The sequence below is a fragment of the Ochotona princeps genome, chromosome X (assembly GCF_030435755.1).
Source record: "Ochotona princeps isolate mOchPri1 chromosome X, mOchPri1.hap1, whole genome shotgun sequence".
Taxonomy (NCBI): domain Eukaryota; kingdom Metazoa; phylum Chordata; class Mammalia; order Lagomorpha; family Ochotonidae; genus Ochotona; species Ochotona princeps.
The window spans coordinates 66,799,877-66,812,955 of NC_080865.1; the positions used below are offsets into that span (position 1 = coordinate 66,799,877).

General features: G+C 38.3%; 1 protein-coding gene across 2 annotated transcripts in view; it reads right to left on the reverse strand.

The window, feature by feature from the left end:
- ZMAT1 (zinc finger matrin-type 1) overlaps window positions 1–13,079 on the reverse strand; it is a 40,429-nt gene that overhangs the window by 4,948 nt on the left and 22,402 nt on the right. The window lies entirely within an intron of this gene.

Here is a 13,079-nt window from a genome sequence, read left to right on the forward strand (position 1 = left end):
AATTGAATGGGAAAACAGTATTTGTGAGCTATCCATACAACAGAGGATTAATAGCCAGAATATATCAGCAACCTAAAACCCTCAACAACAAAACAATCCAGCCAGTAAGAAATGGACAAAGGACCTCATCAGACAGTTCTCAAAAGGAGAAATACAAAAAAGCCAATAAATATGTGAAAACTCCTCAACACCACTAAAAATTAGGGAAATGCAAATCAAAACAATGTTGAGATATCATCTCACCACTGTCAGAATGGCAAAATCTAAAAGAAGATGCTGGCAAGGATGTAGAGAAAGGAGAACATTTACACACTGTTGGTGGGATTGAGAATTAGTGCAGCCACCATAGAAAACAACATGGAGATTTCTTAGAAAACTAGAAATAGACTTGCTATATAATCTAGTGGTCCCACTTCTGGGACCAAAAAACAAGAACATATTCTATCAAATAGATATCCATGCCACCACATTTATAACAATAATGTTCATAACACCCAAAACATGCATTCAACCAAGATGTCCATCATAACATTCCTGAATACAGGAAATATATATATAGGATACTATATAATGGAATACTAATCCAGTATAAAACAGAAAGGTGTTCTATCATTTGCAACATGGATGCAGCTCAAGGACATTATGTTAAATTAAACAAGCTGTATGCAGAAAGACAAATACTGCATGTTCTCCTTTATATGTAGAGGCTAAAATTTAAAAAAAACAAAAAGAGTCAAAAGAAATAAATGTCTGTGTGCTCACAACTACTCCAAATCTAGTTTTATTGATCTTTGTACTATAACTTTATCAAATCACTGGTTGAGTAAAGTATGCTACTGGACCAGGCACGACAGCTTAGTGGCTAAAATACTCGCCAGGAAAGCATCAGGATCCCATATGGGTACTGATTCGTGTTCCAGTTGCAGCACTTCTCTTCCAGCTCCCTGCTTGTGGCCTGGGAAAGTAGCAGAGGACGGCCCAAATACTTGGGACCCTGCACTCATGTGGGAGACCCAGAAGAAGTTCCTGGTTCCTGGCTTCAGATTGGCTCAGCTCCAGCCGGTTGCAGCCACTTGGGGAGGGAACCAGTGGATGAAAGATCTTCCTCTCTGTCTCTCCTTCTCTATGTAAATCTGACTCTCCAATAAAAAATAAACAAATATTAAAAAAGAGAAAATTACATTACTGTAGTTTAGTGATATGTGATTACTTTAAAATTAGTTGTATATGGACGAAACATCTTTCAATTGTACAATCATTGCTAAACTAGACTCCTTTTGCCTTTACTTGTTAAATCTATTTGGTGTCACATTAAACTCTTGATTATGACCCAAACTTAAAATTATGGAATAGAGGTGCCAGCATGGTGGCATAGCAAACTAATCTCCACTCGCAGCACTTGCATCCCATATGGATATTGGTTCAAGCTCTAACCACTCCACTTTCAATCCAGCTCCCTGTTAATGTGCTTGTCAAAGAAGCAAGGATGAGCCAAGCCCTTAGGTGCCTGTATCAATGTGAGAGATCGGGAAAGAAACTCCTGCCTCCTGGCTCTGATCAGCTCAGCTCCAGACATTGTGGGTACTTGGGGAGTGAACCAGCAAATGGAAAATCTCTCTTTGTGTCTCCTCTTCTCTCTGTAGCTTTGCCTTTGAAACAATAATAAATGTTTTAGATAAGTTTTGGTTTTAGTAACACCATATGTATGCTGGTTCCTGGTCCAGATGTTCCACTTGTGAACTAACTCCCATCTAGGGGTCCGGGACAATCAGTAAAGAATGGTCAAAATATTTGAACCTCTTCTACCCATGTTGGGAGACACATTTGAAGCTCCTGGCTCCTGGCTTCGGCCTGGCTCAGCCCAGTCCCAGCCCTGCCTTTGCAGCTATCTGGGCAGTAAATCAGCAACTGGAAAATCTCTCTTTTTCTCCCTCCTCTCTCAGTAACTCTTTGAGATAAATGCACAAATTTTTAAGAAAAATTTTGCCTCAAAAACTAAAAAGAAAGAAAGAAAGAAGAAGAAGAAGAAGAAGAAGAAGAAAAAGGATGAGAGGGTGGAAGGGTGAAAGAAAGGAAGGGAAGAAGAAAGGAAGGGAGATGGAGAATATCATTATACTTTTAGATTACTATCTATGGATTGTGTTGAAGCTGCTAAAATCTAAAAATAATAGCTTGACTTGTAAAACTATTTAAAAAGCCACTCTGAGCCCGGCATAACAGCCTAGGGCCTAAATCCTCTCCTTGTATGCACCAGGATCTCATATGGGTGCCAGTTCATGTCCTGGCTGCTCCACTTCCTTTCCAGCTCCCTGCTAGTGCCTGGGAAGACAGTGGAGGATGGCCCAAGTTTTTGGGTCTTTGCACCCATGTGGGAGACCCAGGGGAGGCTCCTGGCTCCTGGCTCCTGGCTTCAGACTGACTCAGCTCTGGCTATTGTGGCTACTTGGGGAATGAACCAGCAGATGAAAGATCTTTCTCTCTGTCCTCCCGCTTGTGTAAATCTGATTTTCCAAATAGAAATAAATAAACATTTTTAAAAAGTCACCCTAACCACTTAAAAGAACGTCAAATTAATCAATATGAAGCATACTGGCTACATCTTAACAAAGATTATCCATGCAAAGGAGAGAGTATTCTGAGAAGTAAAGAAGTGTGCTTATTTTGAAGAACACATGACTCATTTATGTCGACACAATTTCATTGTGAGACCAGAAGAGTTCAATGGATTACTTCAAAATCATTGTTCATTCAGAACAATTCTTTAAAACTATTTCCTGTAATGTGATGTTGTGCTCACAATCACTTTATAATTTGAATTTCCATATTCTTTGATATCAAGAAAATGATACTCTGGATGACATACATCCCTACCCCCCCACCCAAAAAAGCATGCAGAACTAAACTGAAACTATTTAACTACTACTACAACAATCTATCATAAAACAATACCACAACGATAATGCATTAGCTTCACTTAAAACTGTAATGTTTCCCAAAGTTCCTTGTCAAGAATCACTTGGGCTGTTATTTAAAATACAGATTCCCAGACCACTCCCCTGAGAACCTGATTCACTGTTTCTGAGACAGGGAGAGGTAATTTGTATTTTAAGGAATACTGTAAGTGATCATTCTCAGACACTGTGAGAAATATACATAGGAAATAACTTTCCATTTCCTAGGTTATCAACCAGACTCTGGGTTGCTAATGAGTTCTTGATTTGAGATCAATGATTTCTCAAGATTCTGGATTTTCTGCAAAGCTAAGGACTAAATCTAGTATTGTGCATCTTCACAGCAATCCTGTGAAGAAAATTATTTTTAAAGTTTTTTTTTTTTTTTATTTGAAGGGCAGAGTTACAGAGAGAGAAAGAGAAGGAGAGAAAATCTTCCATTTGCTGGTTCACTCTCCAAATGGCCACAATGGCCAGAGCTAAGCCAAGCTGAAGCCAACAGTCAGGAGCCTCCTCTTGGTCTTCCACACTGGTACAGGGTCCCAAGGCTTTGAGCCATCCTCTACTGCTTTCCCAGGCCACAAGCAGGGAGCTGGATGGGAAGTGGAACAGCTGGAACTCAAACAAGTGCTCATATGTGATGCTGGTGCTGAAGATGGAGCCTTAGTCTACCATACCAATATGCTGGCCCACTAAAATGATTATTATTATATATTTTGAGGGCTCCTCAAATTATGAAAGGCAAGCAATAACCCTGATTTCCTCTAGATAAGTGATTCTCAATGTTGGTAATACATTAAATTAACGTGAAAAACTTTCTTTCCAGTTACAGTTCTACAGCGGATTAACTAAATTAGAGCCCCTAGGGAGTAGAATTGGACTCATATCCATTGAGTGCTTTCCAGATGAATTTTTCTGTGCAGCTACAATTGAGCATCCACCCCAGATTATTGAAGCAATGATCTTCATACTTGTAGATTCATTGTATTTCAAAGCTTTTGTGTGTTTATTCAGTTTATAAAGTATACCGTATCTAGTATCCACCATAGTTCCTTTCCCATTTCTTCACAAATCATATCAGAAGTAAGACTGAAACAGAAGTTATACAGAGGTTTAGAGAAGTAGCTTGTCACACAAGAAAGATACAAAAGGCAGTTAAAGAACAGTGGTGTGATTACTATTACCTTGGTCTCTGACTTTCTCACTAATTCTCTATTTCTGGGATGTAGACACCTCAAAAAAAAAAACATTATATATCCTAGTTTTTGGAAAAAAGTATTTATTTATTTGAAAGGCATAGTAATAAAGAAAACAAAAGAGACAGAGAGATAAAGAGACCCCCAAACTGTTGCTTTATTCCCCAAATGGCCACAATGGTCTGGACTGGACCAGGCCAAAGCTAGGAACCAGTAGTTTCATCCAGGTCTGTGATGTGGGTAATAATGACACAAGCACTTGGACCATAATCTGCTGATTTCCTAGGCACTTTAGCAGGGAGCTGAACTGGAAGCAAAGCAGCAAGGACTAGATGAGACTTTGGTATGGGATGCTGGAATTTCAGGTGGCAGCTTAATGTGCTACACTACAATGCTGGCTCCAGAAAGTCATTTATCAAATTGTGTAAAAATTCATTCTGTGAGCATGTAAATCATGATTTATCACTCCCCAAGACCAGAATTTCTGATCTAACTCTCCTGGAACTTTCTTCCAATATGTTTCTTATCATCTCCATTCTCTTATCTCAGAGACTGCCTATTGGCCTTGTTTAACGTTATGGTTATCAGTCCTGCTATGATTCCTTCTTCCTAGTTTATCCAAAGACTGAGGCCTTTTGAATTTTGAACACTTTAGAGTCTTCCATAACTTAACACTTGGGATCCCACTCTTCTAAAGAGATCTGCATCTCTTAGCTCCTTGAACTAAGGTCAGTGTATGTCTTCATACTCTAAAAATATTATTCTCAATATTTGTTCCATATCAGAATCCCTAAGAGAATAATAATAAAAATGTAATGTGTAGGTCCCAGGGACAATAATTTAAAATTTGATTGTAGAGATTGCTTAAACATTGAAATTTCATTTTAGTAGATATATAGGTGAACATTCATGTACATACAGTCCATCTAGAGGAACTGTATAATAGAGACAATCATAACGAGATGTGAACACAATGCAGTATGCATCTCTACTTCCAAATCAAAGATGGACTCCCAATGAACTTGTTAATTAAATCTTGACAATAGGATGCTGAACTCTGCCATTCTTCATACCTACAATGTCAGGATACACTTAAAAAACGGAACGATGGACTTGTGACTGTTTTGTGATGGACTATATTATTGTAACAAAATAAGGGAAATCAGTGTGGAGAGGGGGGAGTGGAAGTCCCAGAGCCTTTAGAACTGTGTCATAAAACTAATTAATTTGAAATAGATACACACACACACACACACACACATATATATAGTCGGCATTGTGGTTTATCAGGCTAATCCTCTGCCTGATGTGCCAGTATATCAAATGCGCACCAGTTTGAGTCCCAGATGCTCCACTTCTGATCCAGCTCCCTACCTATGGCCTGGGAAGGGAGCAGAAGATGGCTCAAGTCCTTGGGCTCCTGCACCACAAGGGAGACATAAAACAATCTCCTGCCTCCCAATTGGGATTGGCCCAGTTCTGGCTGTTGTAGCAATTTGGGGAATGAACCAACAGCTATAAGGTCTTTCTCTCTTTCTAGTAAAGTAAATAATTAAAAAAAAAAAAAAAAGAAAACTAGGGCCTGGTGCGTTGGCCTAGCAGCTAAAGTCCTTGCCTTGAATGCACCAGGATCCCATATGGGCTCTGGTTCTAATCCCGGCGGCTCCACTTCCCATCCACCTCCTTGCTTGTGGCCTGGGAAAGCAGTCAAGGACTGCCCAAAGCCTTGGGACCCTGCACCCACGTGGGAGACCTGGACAAAGTTCCTGGCTCCTGGCTTCGGATCGGCGTAGCTCTGGCTGTTCTGGTCACTTGAGGAATGAATCATCAGGCAGATGATCTTCCTCTCTGTCTCTCCTCCTCTCTGTATATCTGACTTTGCAATAAAAATAAATAAATCTTTAGAAAAAAGAAAGAAAATCCAGTGTCCAGGGAAGGCGTTTGACAGAGTGCTTAAGACACCATTTAGGATACCTGAATTCCCTATCATATCCCTACCTTGAACTGAGTTCAGGATAACAGTTCTGTTCCTGATTTGAGCTTCCAGCTAATGTGTATCCTGGGAGATGGTAGATATTGAACTGATGACCTGAATGGCTGGGTCCCTGCCACCCACATGGGAGATCTGGATTGGGTTCTAGGCTTCAGCCTGACATAGCCCCGGCTGTTGTAGTAGGCTGTTGTAGTTCACTCTACAATTGAGGGTGAATGTTTATTGTAGCAGTAAAGATGCTGCTTGGAACACACACATCCCATTTCAAAATAACTGGAGTCCTGATTCCAAATTCCTGCTAATGCAAATGGTGGCTTTGAACTGACCCAGCTCCCGCTGTTGTAGCTATTTGAGGAGTAAACTAGTAAACTTCCCTCCTTAATTTTCTCTCCCTCCATGATACCTTTCAAACAAATACATTTTTTCTCTTTGTTAAAGCTAGTTTTCTTTAAGAAGAAAAAGATTTATTTATTTTATTACAAAGTCAGATATACAGAGAGGAGGAGAGACAGAGAGGAAGATCTTCCGTCCGATGATTCATTCCCCAAGTGACCAGAACAGTCAGAGCTACGCCAATCCGAAGCCAGGAGCCAGGAACTTTGTCCAGGTCTCCCACGTGGATGCAGGGTCCCAAGGCTTTGGGCCATCCTCAACTGCTTTCCTAGGCCACAAGCAAGGAGTTGGATGGGAAGCGGGGTTGCCAGGATTAGAATTGGCAACCATATGGGACCCCTGCGCGTTCAAGGCAAGGACTTAGCCACTAGGCCACCGCGCCGGGCCTGATACTGGATTTTCTAAAAACTCCCTGCTAATTTTAATGTGTTCTCAGTCAACATTGAGAATCATTGGTATAATATCTTAAATGGGTAAAAAGGAATTGACATTTACATGTAAGTATAAATGCAGCTTAATGAAATTTATCTTATGTACAAAAATAGAAAATGTCCAATTTATTTGTTTTGGGATTACAAAGGGTTATTTTAAAATCTAATATTTATTAATAATAAGTTAGGGGCCTGGCGAGGTGGCCTAGTGGCTAAAGTCCTCGCCTTGAATGCGCCATGATCCCATATAGTCGCATATCCCATATCCTCCTTTGTGTCTCTCCTCCTCTCTGAATATCTGACTTTGCAATAAAAATAAATAAATCTTTTTTTTAAAAAATGAAGAAGATGGTTAGTACACATATGCATATGTATGTATACATGTACATTTCATCTCATTGAATCCTTTGAAGTTATATTTTAACTTTATATCTGAGCAACTGGGCAAGTGACTTCAAACACATCCCCAAATCTATGCTTTCTCCAGGTTGTGACGCTGTCTCTCAATATGCAATTAGTAAAATTAATTGAGAAAGCCTCTGCACTCATTATCATATGAGTACTGAGAAGAATACCACAGAATAAAATAAGATCTTTTGTCTCAAAGAGGCTAATTCAGTTGTGGAGCTATAATTGATGTAACTGTCCACGAATAATGAAGCCTAAGGGAAATCAGAGAAATGGAAGGAAGAAAACCAAGGGAGCTGTGATGGATCTTGGAGGACAAGAAATATGTGAATTTTAAGGAAAGTAAATGAGGATATTCAAGGGCATGAATACAGTATCAAATGTGGCAGAAACAAGAATGAGAATAATGTATTGAATTCAAATAATCTGTTCCAGAAATGTGGCACCAAACACCATGCTAGATACTAGGGGTAGAAGAGGAATATAAAAAATGGGTTGTTCACCAGTTCAGTGTGAGAAAGAGATACAGGAACAAATGATTTTTATTTCATTTGTTAAAAGCAGAAGAAGTACATTTACAAGGTATAGGAGCATAAAGAAACAGACATTCGTCTTATTATGGAGTGCGTGGAAGGATACTAGCGGAGATGTTGCCTTAGCTAACTTGAAGAATGAAAAATAGGTAATAGAGTTGAGAACAGCATTGTAACAATAGAAAATAGAATGATAAACAGCACATAAATGTTTATAATACTTTCTTAAAAGCTGATATTGTTGCAGGGTAAAATTAAGGAAATTAGATAGGAAAGGCAAAGATGAGTCAAATAAGGGAAATGTGTTTATTATGCTAAGGGTCATTTTTATTCTGTGCATTGGGAAACCCTGTAGGAGTTTAAGCAGTGAATGACACGTTTGGTCAGTTGTAGGTTTGAAATCAATCTCTCTGTTGGCTGCAATATAGAGGAGAGATTGATTTCAAACCCACAACTGACCAAACATGTCATTCACTGCTTAAACTCCTACAGGGTTTCCCAATGCACAGAATAAAAATGACACATTGAAGAACAACTGCAGAGGGAAAGGGGAAACAGATGTGAAGTAAGTATACCAGACCGGGTAAATGATGAGGGTATGGACTGGAAAGGTTTTTATAGAGATAGACATGAGAATAATGGCAAAATGTTTAGCTTTTTTCGTAAACTGGAAAAACTTAGTGACTGAAGGAGAGGTTTGTGAAAAGAGGAGGAGAAAATTACAGGGATCTAAAATCATTTCCAGAATCCTATTTTGGTAACTAAAAAGTGATTAACTCATTAACTGTAATTGGAACTTCAGAAGAAAATGGTGTTTTAGTGGGTAAAAGAGGAAGCTACAGTTAATATAAATTTGAACACACAGAGTCTGAGATATCTGTGGGATTTTCATGTAACAGTGTCCAACAGGTGGTTACACTTGTATACTGGAGTTTCAAAGGAGATAGGCTAGAGAGATTTTGAAGATGTCAGAGCATTGGGGCAGTTCAAATAGTCAAAGTGTATTATAGTTCCCAAGGACAATGTATAAGTGAGCAAAAGAGTAACAACACCAAGATCTAAATTCCCGGAAGTGTCACTTTTAATATGGTAGAGAGGGAGAAGACTATAAAGTCCTTGAAGTAAACAATAAGGAATTATAAGGATAAATAGGAGAGAGTGACATCACACAGCTAAAGCAAAGTGTCTCTTGAATTTATTAATTTAGAGGTCACTATGACTTTGGAAGAAGTAACTTCAGTGAGTGGGTAGAGTAGTGTAATGATGGCTGGTGGAACGTGTGTCAACAAATGGCAGTGCGCTGAGTAGTGAATAACAAGTGAAGAAAGCAAGAGATTACAGAAAAAAAAAAAAACTTGCCTGAAAAGGGAAATGGAGAGTACAGTAATTAAATTGGAATCTAAGATTACAGGAGAATTTGTTTCAGGCAAGAAATTTGTCATCCGCATTTGATGGCCAAATGTTTCTTGATAAAGTAAGAAAGAAGCTTGTATGAGAAGTATGAGGAAGGGTAGCATAGAGCAGGGGAAGGAGTCTTGGAAAGCAGTACGGTATTAAAATTAAGATGGTGAAAGTAAAGAAAAAGAAGTGATTAAGTAGAACTAAAGGCCCAAAGAGATTTGACACAGAGTCTCTGAAGAGATACTCAGTCTCTAAACTCATAAAATTTTTGACAAACATCATTAAGTAGTTTGAATATAGAAGTACAAAAGGTGGGAAGAAGAACCAATCCCAATCTGGAACCTTCCCACTAGAGTGAGAGAATAACAACGAGATGTAGGTAAAGCGTTCCAAAAGGTGGTTACAATATTAAGGTGTGATGTGATGGCAGTGGAAATGCAATGCCTACGGAAAGGAGAAATAGTTTTAAGATTTGATGCAATTTGCTAATGAATAAGATAAAGAGTGTGGTCATGATGTCCTTGAATATTCAAGTGTAGGTAACAAATAGTTGCACAACTGACAAAAACAGAAAACTGAGGAAATTCAAATCGGTTTTAGAGAAGATTATTAATTCAGTCTTAGATATGTTGAGTTACAGGTGAAGGTGAGGCATCCACATGCTTCATTGGGATAAAGTTAGTAATCAAAAATGCCTTCATACTTTAGTTTCCATATTGTTATAGTAGGCATTTCTGTGCTAATAAGAGCTGAGTTGGATGAGGGACATGAAGAAAGCAGTTAAGAATGACAGAGAAGAAGAGAAAGGTTAAATATGTGAGAAACATAAGCAATAGTGGATGGGAAGGAAGGCAGAAGCAGAAAAACGGATGAAGTGTTAAATAATTACATTAAACTACTTTTTTTCTTAAAACTTGTTCACTTGTAGTATGAAGCTTTTTCTCTTGCTGTTCTTTCAATCAGATGCTTTTAAATCTCTTTTTTTTTAATGTTCACATTTTTATTTTGAGGCACTAGTCAAGGTTGGGTTGAAAAATCTGCTCTTTGGGATCTAACTTCAGAGACCAATGTAAAATCACTTCAATGTGGCTAGATGAAATTATGATGATGATTATTTCTCTCTCCCACCACCAGATGAGAATTATGTCTTGTCAAAAGACATTACAAACAAGTTGCTACTCAGTCAACCCTGGATTTCACCAAACATTTGAAAACAACATTATAGTATTAGAAAGAATAAATAAGCAATAGGTTTTGTTATGTATTGCATGTGATCAGATACAAATAAAATATGTTGCTTACTTAGGACCTTTTTTTTATGTGAGGAAATCCTCCTAAGAATGGGTAAAAAGAGAAAAAAATACCCCCTGCATGACATTCTGAAATGTAATTTCATTAAAAATAATAATAAAGCCCTTTGTCCTGCCAATATTTTGAAATTTTTTTCTCTATGATGCTGCCTTTTTAAAATTTAGATATTAAGTCATACTGTAAAAAAACTTCAGATCGAATCTTATTAAAACAAGATTTCTATATAAAACAGAAAAAAACAAGAGTATGAGAATGTTTTTAGCCATTTAAGCTATTCTTAATAACCAAATACTCTTTAAAACTAAATAAACATTATTTTTTACTGCAACACCTCAAAACTAGTTTCTTCTTTCATTCTCATAACATTGAGCCTTCAGGATCCCTCTTCAGAAGTGAAAAAAGTACATGCATTTATTATAACTGAGTCAGAGCATATTGAACTACTTACACTAAGCCAAAAGTTATCTGTTTAAGATATGTCAGGGCCCCAGTAGCTCACACTAAGTTTTCCTGAGATATTCTCAGCAGAAAATATATTCCAACAAGTTTGTAATTTGTCCAACGTTCAATAACCCTATCACTTCTATTTCCACAATTACCTAAATCCAACATTTTCTATGATCCTAGATAAAAACACATATAACTTCCTGGGAAGTAGGAAATTGACGTAGTACAAGGACAGAAGAAATACTCAATAAATGAAGATCACTAATTTACAGGAACCAATCTCTGATGAGGTAGGCCTACCTTTGTGTCAGTTTCTAGCTTTAGTAGTGAAAATATAGATGAGTTCCCTGAAAGACATTGTATTACGCAGGCAAAGGAAACACAGAGGAATTGAAAAGGCTTTCAGGCTGCAGTGAGAACCAGTAAGAATTACATAAGAGAGTTGCAGGGACATTCTAGGAAAAGCAGCATGAGTAAGGATATATAAATATAATTGAGAAATATGGTTAACGGTTTGTACAAACCATAAGTGTTCTGTAGGTACAGATCCACATAAATCATGGCAGGAAATAGCAGGTGGACATGCCTGGAAAATGTGGTCAGGAGCAAGATGGTAAAAGGCTACAGAGTTCAGTTTTTATCCTTACCAGATGGAGAAACACTGAAGAGCTTTCAAGAAAAGAAATGGCATAGAAACATTTGTGCTTTAAGTAAAACCCTGTAGAAGTTAAATCAAGGGTGGATTTGCGGAAACAAATTGGAAGCAAGAAAAGCAGTTATGAGGTTGTGGCAATATTCTAGGATAATGTTTTTCAAAATTTACTGAGTACAAATCACCCAGGTATCTTGCTAAAATGCACACTCTGATTCAGTGGGTTTGAAGAGGGTCTGACATTCTTTTTTTCTAGAAAGCTCTCAGGTGGTACCAACCCAAAACCCATGCTTTGGAAAGCAAAACTCGAGGAAGGATGTCAAGGATCTGAACTAGTGTGGGAAGAGAAGGACTGGAGATACAGGGGGCAGTGATAAGCAGGAGGTGAAAATAGTCATGGCTTGGTGCTTCATTGAATAGAGAAAGTGGAGAAGACTGTTGCTGATTTCAGTGAGCTGCAAGTGTCCACTTAGAAAGTCTGAGAGGATGTGATACAACTGCAGTATCCAGGTGAAGTAATAATTGCCATTTGGATGTGTGAGTCTGTAACTTGACAGAAAGGTCATAAACATTCAGATGAACAATGAAACCAGGAAAACAGATTACATTAGGTAGAGTAAGATCAAAGATGGGGCCATAGGAATACCTACCTATAAATGAACAATTATTAGAAAAATAAAATTCTATAAGAGAACTAGGCAAGAAACCAACACCAAAAACACAGAAGAACAAGAGGATAACTGGTTACACATAATGAAGAATAAAGCTTCAAGAGAGAATAATGAAAAATTTCACATGAAGCAGTGAGGTCTAATAAAGAAGGAATTGAAAACCAACAATGAGAAGTGGGAAGGACTTGAGTAAAAGACTATGAAAGGAGAATAAAATACACTGGTAGTGAGAAGGTGCCTATGGCGCAGGTAGGGAACAAAAACAAAAACAAGAAAAACAAAATCTGGTTAGAAGAACAAGTGGATCACTCCAGTCAGGACCAGTCTCTATATTTTACCTGAATTCTTGCCACTCTTTCTTAGCTTGATGTTCTCTGTTCATCATCTTTCCATCGCATTTATATAAATTGAAATAAATTAAATGTAGGAAGATTTTCTGGATCATAATGTTTAATTTCCTAATTCCCAAAACTATACAAAAGCCAATGTCTGTAGCCTCTTGCTATGAAGTGATATTACTCCTCGGGCCCGGCGGCGTAGCCTAGCGGCTAAAGTCCTTGCCTTGAAAGCCCCGGGATCCCATATGGGCGCCGGTTCTGGTCCCGGCAGCTCCACTTCCCATCCAGCTCCCTGCTTGTGGCCTGGGAAGGCAGTAGAGGACAGCCCAAAGATTTGGGACCCTGTACCCGCGT